The following is a 17,710-nucleotide window of genomic DNA, read 5'->3' on the forward strand; positions in this document are numbered from 1 at the left end:
AAAACCGTGCCCGCTACTTCCTCACCGCTTGCTCACCACCACCTGACCTTTCCACTCCCTCTCTTTCACCCTCTCATGAACTGAAACCTCACTTTAAACACTGTGATCTGCATGTTTATTGTGTGTATTTCAACCATGGAAATATAACAGATTGATGGGTGATAGATGATTCAGAGCAGTCATGAAAATATTACGGATAAAGGCATACATTTGTAGACCACATATAGGTCATAACAGAGACTGAACTAAAAAGTTGCTCTCCATCTTTCCAACTTGGCTCAGTGCTATGACACATAAGCTGGTGCTGTTTGAAGTTTTCTGTAAGGTTGGATGGATCCAGAGGCATTTTAAAGGAGTGACAAGGCCACAGGCTCGCAATACAAAATGATTTACTACATTCTACAAATTTTTGCAGTTAGGGCAAATAAAAATGCAAGAGACTCAGTGTGCAAGGTCAGAGTGTGTGACAACAAATGCAGCTTTCACTGAATGTAAATGCATTTTTTAAATGCTATTTTAGCCTAGATCAAAGCCTGTTACTTGTGATCACGTGTGATTAGTGTCTGTTGTTTAAGTAGATCCAGGAGTGAACAGAGGTTAGTCCATTAATGTTCCTTCCACAATTGGGTTAACCTGGCATGTCAGATGGATTTGTTTAACACATCCATCTGGGAAAAACAATCATAGACAGAGTTTGGAAAAGGGCAGAGCCTTTGAAAAAAATTCAGAGGGTGATTGGTTGAACGTTCTGTCTGTCACATCTTTAAGGGCCAATCAGATCAACAAAACACGTGACATAGCCACTACTGAGCTGCGACCCTACCGAAGGAGTAAACTCCATAGAGAACTGCATACCACTGCGAACCGTCGCGAGTGTAGAAATGTCACGACTTTTGTTGTTTTTGAATAGAAGACAACTCAGTACTTTTCTTTGTTCTTCTTTTAATGTAGAAATGTCATCAAGTTCTGATAAAACTGGTGCTTTAGCAGCATCCATGCTAATGGATAATTGCACCGGCCTCTTGTCACGGCTTGCTTACATCATGACTCCGCCCGAAAGTACTGCCTCTCAATGCTGATTGGTCCTGTCACTTTCCAACCGGGCCCAAACGGTTCAGACAGGAACTTTGCAAGATGGATTCGCCAGTGAGAAACACGGAAATGGACGCATCCATCTGCTTTGCAAGGTTACGGTTGGGTATGTCTCCAGCAAGAATCAGCTTTAGGGTGAGAGCAGGGCTGGTGTTGTCCATTAGCAGGCAGGAGAAGAGTTGGACATGCAAATCATGTCTATTGTCCAATCAATTTAATTTACCACAAGTGGACTCTAATAAAGGCAATGATCAAGAGAAATGGGAGGCACCTATGATAAATTTAAAGTGTTGTTATAAAGCGTTTGAAGACTTTGATGTTTCTATTTTTATTTTTAATAAATCTGCAAAAATTTCTAAAATTCTCATTTCACTTTGTCATGACCGGGTTCTGAGTGTAATCGGCATAACTTTTTTTTTTTTTTTTTTTCCATCTACAGCATCGGGGTGCAACATAACAAAATTGAAAAAATTAAAGGTGGTCTGAATACTTTCTGAATGCACTGCATGTAGAAGAGGCAACTGTGCTCAGGACCAGCTGGGGCTGGAGGCTGCGGGGAGAGTTGTGCCTCGGCATGGTACAGGGCACCCGGGCCTGGTGTCTGTGCACTCTTAATACAACTTCAGTCTGACTAGTCCAGTCCATTTTAAGTGTGACTAACACAGTTTATCAACCTTTTTTAATACATGTAAACAAACTGTCTGTACAATCTCATCACTATCAAAGATAGATATTGATCAACCGAGGCACTGCAGACCAGGCACAGACAACAACAAAAATTAATAACACTCCCTCAGCGAGAGAGAGAAGTGTCTCAAATATATTCCCCTTTGCCTTTTTCTCTTTCTGTGTCTCCTCACAGTCAAAGGATGAATTACTTTGTATAACCTTTTCAAGTTGAATTGTTCCCTTTTGTGCCATGCAAAAAGGAGAAAACATTTCATCAAGTTTTAGCTTTTGCATCATGCCTGAAATTCAAGTTGTCAGTTGTGCTCTGCGGGTCAACATCACAGCACATTTCCCTTGATGTATCACTGCTTTCCATAACTTTTCTCCTTTTTCACTACATTCAGACAAATACTAAGGTTTGAAAAGTTACACATTTATTTTTAATTAAAACTTCTAATATTTTAGTCCTTTTTCTGCAGTTTTCTTCCCTTTAAAAGTTGAATATCATCCAAGAAAGACTCTAATCAATAGAACTGATGTTCAAGACTTCAGCTTAAACATATGGAATAAAGTGTTATTCAACAGAAGTTCAAGAGGTCGTACTTTGATTAAAACCCCTCAAGCCGTTATTCGTTAATAAATCTGAAAGATGCTTGCATTCCTAAAGCAGCACCTTTCAAGCAAAATAACAGCATTTCTTTCAAACCATGTGGCTCCTATAGTGAAAACCCAAGCTCCATATAAAAACAGCCGCTGGAGCTCTTTGTTTTGATAGTCCTGCGAGTTCATTCTGTGCAGAGATTTCCCGGTGATTGCACATCCTAACAGTTCGTCTGAAAGGTAATCCATTCAAGTAAACAGTGATTTTAGCAATCACTCTCTGAGCCTCTATCCCCAGCCCCCTCTGCACAAATGCATTTTTACGATACAATCTAACCACAGTGTACAAAAGAGGGAGTCTGGGCGTTTTATTGGTACTCTGTGAATGCTGTGTTTTGCTGTGTGGTTCCCAAATGTGTTTTTCTTACTATATGTGTCCAGCAAATCACTTTTCCAGGCTAACTGGTCAAATTGGGTTTCAAAATGCTGAACTGGTTCCTTGGGTGTACTGGTTGGGAACTGGTGCCATGGAAAAATCATAACTATGTACAGATTTTCTATGAAAGCCATAAACATTTACAGATTTTCTGTGAAATCCTAAAATGTCATGCCAAGTCATCAATCATGGACTTCTGCTGAGTTCAACTGATCTCAGAAGTCCGATGTTGGAGCTGGGAAGGACGTCACGCCCAAGTGTTTTTCATTTGCTGTGAGCTCCTAAGAGTAAGTGACAGAGCCAGGTGTTGTGTCGATTTGTACTAATACTAAGATGTGTTATTTTGTGTTTATGTGCACTGGGTAAATGGTTAGGGTTGGGTAAAGACTCTGCTATCATTTAGCCGCTGTGTAGTAGTTTTTGAGAAAGAAACAGAAATAGTCAGAACACTGGAAAACATCTGGACTTTGCTGAAACACACCCACAAGGAAACGTATTTGGATGAAATGATACACCTGCTCAGTGATCCCTGATCAAAGTAAGCTCTCTTTAAAGCACTTTATGCATTTATGTGCTCATATTAGATAAGAAAACACAGGAGATGTGTCACATGTTGCTGCTAGAATCATTCTCTAAGAAATCAAGGTGTCAGCTGTTGTCACGTTGCTGGGTATATATGTTTGAACGTGGGTCTGTCTCTGCAGCCAGCATCACACGGCAGGTGGGCCGTGCAATGCTTTGTCAAAGCTCCACAAAAAAGTGCATGCACTAAAACTTTGTAAATAAGTCAAAAGGCACAGCTTTAATGCTCCCCTTTGGTGTTTTTGGTGTATCACCACGCATATATATTGGCGTGCAGAGATACTGAGCCGTTACGCAGTTACTGTATGTGGGAGAAAAACAAACCTTGCTAAAAATTCAGACTAAAAATTTGAGTCCGTGTGCAAAGGCCTTAAAGACAAGAATATCACCGGTAAATTTAATATATTAATCATTATGGTATTCCACACTTGCTCACCACTACCTGACCTTTCCACTCCCTCTCTTTCTCCCTCTCTCAAACTGAAACCTCACTTTAAACACAGTGATTTGCATGTTTATTGTGTGGAGCCAAATAAAGGCACATATGTTGCCATCTATAACACTACAGCTGCTGCATGTTATTCTACATACAGTGGCATTCAAGCCGAGAATTTTTAAAATAACCCACATTCTCTTATTGTTATTTATTCACCACCCGGACATTGAATTAAATCATATTTCAGCATAATCACAGGCATCTGTTGGAATCATTTGCCAGAATGAGGCTCTTTTCAGAGCTGTGCAGCTGAAAGAAGAACACAATGGGGCCATCTTAAACTTACACTGACAGTTGACACATCCAATGTCAGAAAAGCAGAATCATGCCGATTGTACCGTATGTTCTCGCTCCAAGCAGCTCCCAACTAAAGATGCAATTTATGTGCATATTAAATGCAAGATCACTCCTGGTTTTGGGGAAAGAAAAGCCGTCATATTTGTAAGATGACGTGCCAATTGGAAAGGTCACAACTGTCTATAGAGAACAAATGAGGCCGGTAATCGTTTTTCCTGCCAGCCTTCTACAGGCACATAAAAGACCAGGTGCTTGTCTGAATCTTGATGATCCCCTCTAAGTGAAATCATTGACGCACATCCAGCTCAATTAAGCAGCTACTATGGTGAGCAAGAAATGATCACATTCTGTGCTAGTTAGTAAAAAAAAGTCACTCTGTGTGATGACAGCTTTGCTGCGAGGAGTTAAATCACTGCTTATGATTGGCTGTAATCTTGGTGACGACTCTGCAAGGGGTTGTAGCGTTAAGAGAGCTCTTTAATTCCTGCTTCAAAACAACTTTTTTTCACCTGCAAAAGCCAATAGCCAAAGTGCCTCTGACATTTACTACACCTCTGTGAGAACTGAGGCGCAGTACAACAGTGTGTACCGTTACACCTCAAGGTCGTGCGTGGCAGTGGGTGAGGAAGATTACGAGGTCTTAATGGACAGTGCTCGACTCTAATGAAGAGCGCTGATGAGGAGGCAGATTGGTCCCCATCGACAGATCAGATACTGCCATCTCCATTTTCATGGGTGCCCTGATGCATCAGGGGAGGAATTTCACGGCTGACTGCTGATCCCTAAGGACAAAATCTGCTTTTCACATATAGTTTATCTACGTGTGTATGTATATGTCATCGAAGTTTTGGTGTTTACAAAGTCAACTGAGATGAGGGCTTGGAAACACAGAAAAAAAAACACGTTTTCTTTTCATTTTGATAAAAATTCATATTCAACTATATAATAAATATTTTTTTTCTTTTTTTATGTTGCACCCTGATGCTACATTTGTGTGAATTCATTTTTCTCTTATAAATCTACACTCAGTGCCCCATAATGACAGTGAAAACAGAATTTTACATTTTACCTCCACCAAGGAGGTTGTATGATCGGGAGGGTTTGTTAGTTTGTTAACAACATAACTCAAAATTTTCAGGAAATGTCAGGAATGGCATTAGGAAGAATTGATTAGATTTTGGGAGTGATCCGGATCACCGTCTGGATCCAGGAATTTTTTAAAGGGTTCTGTACTACTGGGAGATAGGGCTAATGGCGGAGGTCAGCGCTCTACGAGTGCTTTTCTAGTTTTAAAAAATTGTTTGAGAGGAAAAAACTAAAATATCACATTAATATAAGTAGTCAGCTGCAAATATGGCTTGACCCCAAAAAAATTCTAACAAAAGGTTTCTCAGTGGTTTACAGTAGTATCAGATGTATTTGAAAACATACTAAAAGTTTACCAAAGTTTGACTCCAAAAAAGGCCCCATTTTCAAAATGGCGGCCGTCAGGTCTTTAAAATGACTATTATTTCTTTGTATTCCTCCTAGACCAGGGATACTGGTGCTTGATACATGTTTTGGCCATTTAATATTCTAATTCTAATTAGCATATTTTGCATGATAGAGAAGTGATTACAAGTAGAATTATATATTAAAGCAATTGGTTACAAGCATATTTATGTGAAAACAACAAAAAACACAGCCATTGCCTTGGTCCCATGGTCCTCTACGACATTCCTTGCTTGATGTGGGAGCAGAAACGCATTTGCACAGGACTGGATGGTTGATTCACCATTCACAAGTTTCTGGAAAGCTGTCTGTTTGCCAACACTAAAAATGCGTGAAGTTGTATCACAACCTTTTTTGTAGCTTTCCCCAGGTCTGTGCCTTGCGATTATCCTGTCTCTGAGCTCTGCAGGCAGTTCCATTGACCTCATGGCTTGGTTTATGTTCTGATATACATTGCCAGCTGTAAGGCCTTCAATAAGAGAGATGTGTGCCTTTCCAAATCGGGTCCAATCAATTTAAATTGCCACTGGTGGACTCCTATCAAGGCGTAGAAACATCTCAGCAATGATCAAGAAGAATGGGAGGCACCTGAGCTAAATTTCAAGTGTTTTTGCAAAGGTACAATATGATATTTCGTTTTTTTTTTTTTTTAAATCAATATATTTAAGTTTAAAAAATGTTATTTCCCTTTGTAATTTTGGGGTACTGATAGTAGATTAACTAGAGAAAAAAAATCCTTAAAATATGATTTGCAAAGGATGAGCCAGAAAAGTGATATAACAATGTACTGTTTTTCTGACTTAGGTGATACCAAATGAGGAATAATAATTAAAAAAAAGAAACTTAAAATATATATCCCCTCCAATTTGACTTCCTGTGTCATCAGTTGATTACTCTTTATGTGGCAAGAATGAAGGTAGCATGAGGGGGAAAACACTGGCCAAAGAAGATGAAAAAGATGTCAGAAGAAGGCAATGTGAAACAGCAGTGAAAAGTTGAGGAATACAGTGTGGTACGAGCTGAAACTGACCCCAAAGTGTAGTAAACAACTGCATGAATTCAGCGCTTTACCTTATTATGGGCATTTTATATATACTTTTTGTATTCATATTGTGATACATTGTTTTTTCTGATTGTTTTGTAATATATAACAGTTGTCAGAGAGTTTTCTATCGTGCTATTCTTATTATGGGCCACTTAAGGTTTCATATTTTATCTCATCATATCCTGTTATGTGGTTTTTAGCATTGTTTTATATTATGCTACTGATCATACTGTGCATAAGTTTCAGGCATGTTTAAGCCACAAATTAAGGCTTCAGTGAGGCATAGATTTGGCAAATAACATATGTCAAGCTTGACTCTGGCTGGTTTGAGGTTATAAATCATAGTTTCTTTAACTTGATTAGATTCTGGTAGAGCTTCTGATAAATCACGTTAAGTGATGCAACATCACAACTTGAGTCAAGAATGTCTTCTTCTTTGAAGATGGCTGGACTTCACATTCATGCCTTTTGATTTTTCTCAGTTTCTCCGTCACTTCATCCACTCTCTAGTTCCAGCTATGGTAATGGGTTCACTTTAGATGCATTTACCTATAAATCAGCTGTATCTTCTAAACATGATAGCGATGACAATGAAAGTTTTTTGGGGGGCAAGTTTGTTTACTCACCGCTATCCAGATCTGGATATCAAACTGACCCCATTCAGATACTAGTTCAGCCTGATGTGTCCCTTTCAGTTCTCTAATCCTGGGTCAGTTCTCGTTCTCCTTCGTGTCTGGGCACTCTTACATGTGTTCCATTCAGAAACACAATGAACTGTAAATGGATTTCAGGCTGTAGCCAAGGCAGCCTTACACATATATGGCTTATATGAAGAGTTATTGTAAAGCTGTGAGGTCCCCCTGGATAGATAAAAAAGCCTCTGACACAGCTTTTCTGAGTAACCTGGAACATGAATTGGATCACCGTTCCATCCATGATACTTAATCATTTTCTTATCAGTGGTTGCTGTCATGGCCCGGCTAAGGAATGACCCCAAAAGAAAAGAGGAGAAATAAAGGACAGAGGGCGCCTTCTGCTTGCCCATCTCCTTCTTTTGAGCCGAATGCAGTGACACATCTGCCTATTGACACCGGTGCTTTATTCCACCTGAAATCCCCTCCTGATACCTGCTCTGTGAAGGTTAATGGGGGATAAAGCGTTTTGTCATAAAGCTCACAGCAGCAGCACCCTTTCTTTGAGCCAACAGGCGGGACAGAAAGAGAAATTTATATCACCGCCAGCGGTCACTAGTGAACAACTTGTCATCCTAGCCTATTTGGGAACAATGTACCCGCTAGTGGCAAGTTGTGGATGCTTCAAGTGCAAGGGCACAGCTTAAGATGTGTAGTACAGCTTTGTCATTGTGTGCAGGAAGAGTATTTCTGCTCTGCGGAAAGCATTTCTGAAACAGTCCTGTGTCATTTAATTTTATTCCAGTAGATAAAAGCGTATCATACTATTACATTCACAAAAATCATTTTAAGATTTCCCTCTCTCATTTGTGATAACATGAAGTGAAAAAGGTCTGATTGGGCTGTTTTTCTCTCTTTGACATACAGGTAGAAAAATGTTTTCTCACTAAATGTCTCCTGATCCTCATGGAAACAAATTTACCTACAATTTAGTGAGAACATACAAAACCATATGATACAGTATGACACTATATCATATATGGTATACATTATGATGGCATAAACAATAGGATAAGATATACAATACAGCCCAATATGGCAAGAGATGATACAAAATGATGCAATGGACAAGATTTTAAGATAGGATATGGTACCATTCCATACCATACCAAACCATAACCTTAATCAGTACTCATGGCTGCCATTACACCATGAAGACAAAAGAACACTCAAAGCAACTCAGAGAAAAGGTTACTGAAAAGTACAAGTCAGGGGATGGGTACAAAAAAATCCAAGGCACTAAACTTCCCCTAGAGTTCAGTTAAATCCATCATCAAGAAATAATATATGGCTCATGTGTAAATCCGCCTAAATCAGGCCATCCTCACAAACTGCGTGACCGTGCAAGAAGGAGAATAGAGAGAGGCCACTGAGACACCTGACTATTACTGAAGGAGTTACAAGCTTCAGCAGCTGAGATGGGAGAGACTGCATACAACAGGTTCTTCACCAGTCAAAGCTTTATGGGAGAGTGGCAAAGAGAAAGCCACTGTTGAGGAAAACTCCTATTAAATCTTGACCAGACTTTGCCAGTAGGTATGTGGGAGACTCCATGGTCAAGTGGAAGAAAGTTCTTTGGTCTGATGAAACTGAAATGGTCATTTATCAGATAAGAGGCCATGGGGGGGAGGCCTTTTCAGCACCCGGCCCTGGTGTACAAACAATATGATACCTTTAGAGACATTACAATAAAAGACACCAAAATATGTTATCATAGGATAAGTTAAAACATAGTATATGAACAATATGATACAAAATGATACAAAAAGAGATGATACAATATGATATAACAAAATGTATTATAGATTGAGATTTGACATAAAATATGTGATAATAGCTGATTAAAAAAAGGGGGGTGTAATATTATGATGTTAGACAATATGATACATTAGGCAAAACACTAGATAATAAGATATGCTACGCTATGATGCAATACCATACAGTACCGTGCCATACCATGGGCTACACTAATATTAGGAAAAGGTACAAAGGTGGATACAGCATGATAAACTCTATGGTACACTATGGAAATTGGTCTCTGACTCCAAATGCCATGAACCATCCAAATAAATCTTTTTTTTTTTTTTTTTTTTTTACCAGTTTAATCTGTAAGTGTAGGGTTTATCTAGGAAAGAGCCAACAAAAAAGGAACTGAACTCCTTAGGACCACTGCAGTCAGATACTGTATTGACTGATGCCTCTTTGTGTTTTGTGCCTACATCAGCATATGGTAATGTTTAAAGATGCTAGGGTTTAGAGATAATTGTGTTCTTATTGTCAGCATTCTGGAGTTTTTCTTCTACTGAAATTAATTCTAGTCTGCCAAGCTCTCCACAGGATTCATTTTGGTGAATCACAGCTGAGCATGACGGTTGGTTCTCTTTCGACTTCAGTGTGAAGTGAAACTAAAGTAATTCAATTATATGATGAGGTACATTAGGTGAGTGATTGAGTCACACACACATGTGGAACTTAATAAATCAGAATGCAGTGTGTACAGCATAGTGGATCAGTAGATCCAGTATTTATGGGGAAACACTGCCCCCAGCTGTAACATGGTGAGAGTTACTGGTGCTTCACTTTCACTGGAGTGTGATTTTCAGGCTGATAACTCACCGCCAGAGATGAAGTGATGCAGTAAATGGACCAGAAACTCTGCTTTGGGCGTTGTTGGCTGGTAAAAGATGACATGTTCTGTTTGCAATTTTTGACAGAACAGATTTCTTCCATCATCTCAAGTACCACATGTTATAGAGTGGCAGCTTGGCTGCAGTAAATACTGATCACTTGGACTAAATCATAGTTGGGTTTAGTTACAGCACTCTGATACGTGTCAAGATTAACAATTTTTTAATTAAATTCAGATAACTGGATCATAATTTACTTCGTGCCCTACTCATTAAGACTCAGGGATTTTCTTGCAAAATTTGACATCTTTTTTCCATTTGTATTCTTAGTGAAGTATTTTTATATGTCAGACATGCATATTTGTTTTTTCAAAAGCTTTGCTTTCATTTTTATATAAGGGAATTTTCAGCTGTGCCAGCTGCTATAAATAAAAAATCATTTGAGATAAATCTTGATCTCCCCCCCTTTCATTGGCTATCATGTCGTTTTAAAAAAATGAATTTCTATACTGTGTAATAATCTGAACCTAACAGATGTATTAACACATGAGTACAAAATTGCTTTGACTTCCATGCCTTTAACCCTCCAGAGAGATGAATCTGTAAACATGGTAAGACTTTAAAATAAAGGATGATCTTTCCAAGGAAATTCATAAATTTAATGTAACGATTTTGTTCATTTTGTATTAGTCTTCCAGGGAATTTTCTGACTGAATTTGTTTAAATCTTGTCTGCAAATTCTCAATAAGTAGTGTCATACACTCACCAGTGTGTTGGAAGAACAAAGTGTCCCAAAAACTGACTGATTTTAAAGCTAGAAGGCCGATGACTTTCATAAAGCTTGTGAAACTATCACCTGGCAGTTATAAACCAGCAATAGCTTCACAAGCAATATGTCCAATTTCCAGGCAGTTATGGTGCAGTGGTGGGTCCAGAAGAAGGGCTGTGGTGTTTTCTGTGGCAGTGTAGTTCATAGAAATGTTATAGGCAGGGGCTGACCATGAGGCCCAATAACCTTTAACAATGACCTCCAAAATCCAACCCCTTCATCCATAAGTATTTTAAGGACATTTGTGCAAAGCTAGAAGGAAGTCCCTTACAGCATCCTTGGGATATCATTTTCACAAGTAAGGGATGTACATGAGGCCTTTGACCTTCGACCTCCAAAATCCAATGACTTCACCCTTGAGTCGAGGCCCTTGCACACCAATTGCAGTTATTTTCATTCAAATAATTCACAGGATTTTCTTTTTTTTGAGCATGTAGCAGGTCAATGCAAGCTTTTTTCAAACCATTTTCAATTTTTCTGATGTTGCACACATCTGACCAATCAAAACACTTGGTGTCACAGATAGACAGAGGAGCAAAACCGGCTCCTCTTTTCTCCTTTTTTATGGTTTTTTTTTTGCTATCGCCAGACCTGATAAGCAACATAGATTCCCCTTCTTTTTCTTTTTCTTCTCTCTTTTGTAAGTTGTTTTGGACTGGTTTCCATATGGGAAATAATCATTGGGTTAAGCTGTGATGAAATTTCACTGGATTACCCAGCAGTCTAAAATGCACCATGCCTGCTGTGTGTAAAGCTGCTGCTGTGTCGCCTTTAAATGACTTCACAGACTCAGGTAGATGAGAAGAAGCCAACTTGCATGTTACCGGACCATACAGCAAACCCCTACCCACGGACTTGAGTGAAACTAGTCATTATTTTTAAGTTACAACCCAACCAAGCCAAAACTGAGCTAAAGGAAGCTTGGGCTTGTCGATCACCTGCACGCCTTCCAGAGCGAACAAGGTCGGAGGCGTGCAGGTGAGCTTACTCAGCTTGTTTCTCCTGTCATCAAGACCAGTCCTGTCTTTCTTCTTCTGTCTCTTTTCTTTAATACACTGGATGTCAGAGGTAGTACATGTTATGTTTATTTACAAAGCTTAGCCCATAACACTATGCTCACAGCTGGACTCTTGACAATAAAGTCTTCTCTTACCTCAGACATCCTGATCAAGCTGCTCCCTAAAATGACTCCTCTGAGCAGTCTGTGACAAACAGGTGAGTCCTTCTCCGAAGGAACCTTAAGGCTGCCCTTAATACTATTAGTAACATAATTTAGTTTATAGAATGAATTAAAAGCTGGCCTCTCCTTCCAGCCAATCTAGCTGATAAGAGGGAGCAGCATAGTAAATAAAAAAGCTAAAATAAAATGTCACTCACTTAGTACCTGTGTGTAAAGACACCTTTACACACCAGCCACAGGCAACAGAGGCAGATACCTCATTTTATTTTCAGCTCTACTGAATCACAATTTACCAGGGGATTAGTGATGGAAATCCCGGCTCTTTTCAGTGATCTGGATCATTTGGCTCGGCTCAAAGAGCCGGCTCTTTCGGCTTCCAAATGGCTCTTTATTTGGGTACCAGTTTGGCCACATCTGAGCTGCCAAATTTAGCAATGTCATGACAAATGATTGATATTTGGACAAGTATTTCACCCCAACTATGCTATTTTTTTTAAACTGATGAAAATATCATGTAATTATTTTTCAAAATGTACAGTCTCCCCAAAACACCTTGCAGGTCAGATGAAATCTGCTCCCTGGCTGACACACCTGTTATGAAACATTAATGTTAAACCATCAAGCAGAAGTCCCTTATGCATGGTGTGCCTGTAGTAGAGTGTGGAAAAAAGTTCATTCCTATGAATCAATCAAATAACACACATAATAATAATAATAATGATAATAATCATAATAGTAATAATGATGATGTAAAACAACTCTCAAACAGGATCAGGCTCTTATGGTTTACATAAAAGAGCCGGCTCTTTGAACCGGCTCATTCACCAACGACCTATCACTACAGGGGATCATGTAGAATACACTGCAGACTTTCACAGCATGAATGTTTTGTAGAATGTGCATAATTTATTTGCAAAATTGTGTCACTCCTGATGAGGCATGGCAGACCTTGCCTCTAAATTATTTACAATTTAGTGTTGTTTATTTGCATTATCATTATTTTGCAATTGCCTTCATATTGAGCATTTGTACATAGTTTGGAAAAAACTTTAGGAATTCAGATGTTGAATTCATTAACAAGGGATCAACTTGATGCGCAATGACCTTGACCTTTGACCTCTGTGCTCTGAAATCTAATCAGTCCATTCTTGATTCATAGTGGGCAAAGCTTGAAGAATCACTCAAAGCACTATAAAGATATCAGGATCACAAGCATGGTCAGAGAAGCAATGATTACACAATTCCCTATGACCTTGACCTTTGACCTCCAAAAAACAAATCCTTGAGTCTGGGTGATAATTTTTTAAGAAAATCCATCCACGATACCTTGAAACATCTTATTCATAAGATTAGCTTGGATGGACATATGAACATGCAACACCCTTCGGCCTTGATTGTTACCATACAATCTGGACTTGCTGTATCCATAATATCTAAAATCTCAATTCCACATTTGAATGACTGGAATTAACACCGTATCTGATCTTATAGAGACATCAATTCTTCGTAAATGATCTCCCACTCCTCTTGAATGCGTTTTTTGCACCATCCCCCTTAAACAAAGATTGAATCACTTCATAAACTCAGTGGCGTTTCCACAAGAGGTCAGCAGAACATCCCGGTTGCTGATTTGTTTTTATGTTTGTGAGCGTCAATAAAAGAGAACTACAACTCACCCTCATCATCACTCATCTCATATTTGTCGGTGTTAGAGAGAGGCATCTTCTGTGATATTAACGGGCCTCAGAAGACTTGAAATCTGCTTGTACGACTGCATCACCTGGGAACACTATGGCTTTTTCTCACACAGCTGCCCTTTAACAGAACTGCTCTTCTGTTTGCCTTGAAGCTCATATTTCTGACTCATGAGTCACTTGTGCAAATGCCACTTTTTGTGCACGGGCATGACATGAGTGTGCACTAAAGCCGTCACGCAGCAGTAGAGTAAGACGTGCATTAAAATCCTGTATGTTAGCTAAAAAAAACAGCAGCAAAATGAAATACTGAGTAGAAATATTATTCATTGAAAGATACCAAACATACACTTCAGACATGTCCCATTTTTCTTTGAACTGTTAACAAGAGGTTCTGCTGATAATGCCTATGTATGCAGGATAACCTCATTTTACCTTCTGCTAATCCTATTTATCACTTTTTTGAGAGCACATGGATTAATGTTTGCCAGCAGATGGCTCTACTTACCATAATGGCCTAAAAGCAAAATCTTTAGCCAGTTCGCATTATTAGTCATCATCATCATCATGTTATTATACTCTAAAGGATATCTATAGGACTTTATGCGTCGTGTGTCTAGTTTTTCATCTGCTATAATGATTCATCTACAGTGGAGGCTTGTGCGTAATGAAAACACCAAAAGCGTACCTTTTTCTAATAAAAAGTTAAGTGCCACTATATCATGTGGTACTAATATGAAAGTTTGTGACATTTTATGGCGTAAAAATCATAAAGATGATAAGGTCAACGTTAATTTGTAATGCAACTACCCCAGAGGAACATAATAGGACTGTCACAGCCTAAAGCTCTTTATTTATGTTAGCTATTGAACAAACGTCAAATGCGTGAATGTCAACCGTGAAAACTACCAACAGAAAGGGCGAAACGAGAACAAACTGAGCCTTTTTTACGCACACTTCTGCCCTTTTACCGTCCAGTGATGCAGGAATGTGAAGGATGCTGAGTGTCCACCTGATACACTGCTCTGCACCCGGGGGAGGGTCTCCACTCTCCACTCAGGCTGCCATAACAGGATCTGCTCAGCTCGTGCAAGCAGGCAGCAGGCAGGAAGGCATCCTTAGAGAGAGATCTGCCGGGAACATGATCATCAGGGGAACCTGAACGCGTTATTCTCCTCTGGTCAGATGATCCGACTACTCCTTGTGTTTTGTGTTATTCTCCAAAGGACGTAACAGAAAAAAGAGGAAGCGGTGGATCCACACAGGAGAGACAGTAAGCGACATCATCAGCCGCTGCGCCGTGTGAGGCGAGGTCACCGCTAAGTACCACGGTAAGATGCAGGGAAAACAACAGCACAGAAAACCAGCCGGGCTACTTATCCATATGCGTATTTATGCGTAAACAGCTGCCGATTTCTGCCTGTTATTTACCCACCCTGATTTGAAATCCCTCCCCGACATTTAGCGTGTCTTTGCTGCGTGCTTCCTCTCTTAACTCTCTTCTAATTAGACCTACTGCGTTTCCCTTATAGCAGAGAATGCTACCACACATCTCCAGGGAGGGGGACATGTATCTGCATGCTCAGTTCATGCAGCCATTCCTGAGCACAAACATGGACCATATACAGTAAATATGGGTTAGTGGAGCAAATCCATACACCCTGCGACCACTAGGATGCTCCATGTGATCGTTCTAGCTGTGACTAAAATGCTTTTAACATTGATTGTACATTCATCGAATGTATTTCATGTTGAAATCACGATCATTTATGACGGGGAAGGGGCACATTTGGGTTTGCAGCATCCTCTCCGGTCTAGACAGAAAACGCATGGGGGCGAGTACACGTAGTATACATGTAGTAGACAGGCCTGTGGGCTGCATGCTAAACAGTGGATGTTGCACGAGCTTGCAGCAGCGTGGGCTGTTATTTGAACGAAAAAATGATGTGACAGCCGTTATTGAAGGTAACTTTCATCAAAATAAGCTTTTAGCCATCAGAATGTAAAAATACACATCCATTTCTACTAAAATTTCCCCCTCATTTGCACCATTTGAAGCGTGTCCGTGATGGCAAATGGCTTCGACTGGTTGAGACAGACTAGGGTTGGCTCAGTAGCAGTGTTTTTATCTTTGATATACCAGTAAAAATGAAATGATACTGATAACTGATTGCTACAATAGCAACAAAATGTATATATTTAATGCAACCAACAGCTGCACACTATCTTAATTGTAATATGTTGCCAATGTTTTGGTATAAAACATCTCCAAAGAATAAGAATAGTTAAGACAATGTCTATGTATTTTTCTCAACATTTTTGTTGATGCAGTCTTCTCCACCCATTATTTTTTCTGGAAAATCAAGTTTTTATTGAGGTGTTGTTACCATTTGACACTGCTGGTCATCTTACTACTGTAATTGGAGAGCTGTCTGTCTGGATGTCTGTCTCGACTTGCAAACCCCCTGTTGCTCCGATTGTCATTCATAACTCTCAGGGGACTTCTTGGGTCTATACTGGTCCGAGACTGGAACCATAACAACTTTATAAATATGTCTAGATTTTGTGTAAAACTCCAGAATTGCTGTTTTTCAGCTTCAGTTTGTCCCCTTCATGTCCCCATCCACCATACGACTGACGTGCTCATGTACGGTCAGCGTATTGCATCACTTTGTCAGGTTTGCTGTTTTTCTGAGTGTCCATCCAGGTGTGGAACAAGCTCCCATTCAATGTTTTACTCTTTGTAATTCCTATCACAACTGCTTCAGCACTTCTTTGTAGTGTTAGAAATGTACTTAGTAATTAATTATTTAAAAACTAGGAAATATTGGTAAAAAAAAAAAAAATTAACGCAACAGTGTTTTATTTCCTTTCACTTCAGGTGTAAATTTGTAGTTTTTACTAATTAATTATTGACACATTAACTTTTCATAACAAATAAAAATGGCCAATTTATATTAGGCAACTGCAGCAAAGTCTGGTGATTCCTGGTGAGGAAGGAGTAATCAGACTATTGAATGGATAACTCAGGGAATAACTTCACTCATGGTGCAGAAGTGTCTAACATAAAAAAACAACAATCCACAAGTTACCGCAAAGGAGTCCCAGCAGTGATCATTGTACAACAGGCAGCATCTAAAAGCATCAAAACATTTAATACATCTAAAACACATCTTAAGATTTTGCCCATGGGCATGATGGTAAAACTACGCCCATCAGATTGAAAAAGGCTGTTCAGAGCTTAGATCAGTTGACTCTCTTTACAAAGTTGGACTAACACTGATGGATCAACACTGTCAAATAACTCCAACACTGGCCATTTCACTCAGAATGAAGTTAAAATTACACTTCAAGTGTTAAATTCAAGTCTGAAATGTTAAACACTGAGATTTCAACACTTGTAATGTCATCTTTGTTGTGAACCTTCAATTACAATCAGATGTCAACCTTTAGAATACCATAGACTAAGTTTGCCAAAGTGTTAGCACTTGGATTTATGATGCTCTGTGCTTTATAACAATATTATTGGTGGTCTGGTGTAGTGTATATATGGGCATACCCACTAATTTTCCTGCCTCAGTATACCCACCTGTAGATGTCCAGTATTTGGATGGCAAAGGCAACAAGAAAGTAATCTGAATACAATAGTGCATTACTTTGGAATGCACTGCACCTGCTAACACTGCTGAGGAAAATGGAATTGCTAAATCCAAATATACCATCATGTAATTGTCTCAGCCTTTAGTATTTGAGCCAACGTTGACAGTAAAATCTGTTCTTTGCTGTTAATTTCATAATGATCCTTGATCCCTTAAGCAGCAGAAGTTAAAGGTGCAGTGTGTAAAACTAAATATCAACATCTAGAAGTGGGTTCTAGATTGCATTTCTCTGCTGGAAACTGCGGCAACCAGTTGAATTTAATGTGTATCTGTAATGTCAATATAATACAATAGCTTTATTTATCCTTTTTTCTTTTTTTC

The 17,710-nt window shown here is 39.2% G+C and overlaps 1 protein-coding gene across 2 annotated transcripts in view; it reads left to right on the top strand.

Annotated features, from left to right (window-relative positions):
* Window positions 1-14,900: 14,900 nt before the first annotated feature.
* LOC121511123 (receptor-type tyrosine-protein phosphatase epsilon-like) overlaps window positions 14,901-17,710 on the top strand; it is a 40,793-nt gene continuing 37,983 nt past the window's right edge. For both annotated transcript variants that reach the window (XM_041789684.1, XM_041789685.1), the window contains exon 1: window positions 14,901-15,061. The gene's annotated coding sequence lies outside the window, so the exon portion shown is untranslated. The remainder of the gene's footprint in view (window positions 15,062-17,710) is intronic.

Source organism: Cheilinus undulatus, linkage group 6 (genome assembly GCF_018320785.1).
Source record: "Cheilinus undulatus linkage group 6, ASM1832078v1, whole genome shotgun sequence".
In the NCBI taxonomy this organism is placed as follows: domain Eukaryota; kingdom Metazoa; phylum Chordata; class Actinopteri; order Labriformes; family Labridae; genus Cheilinus; species Cheilinus undulatus.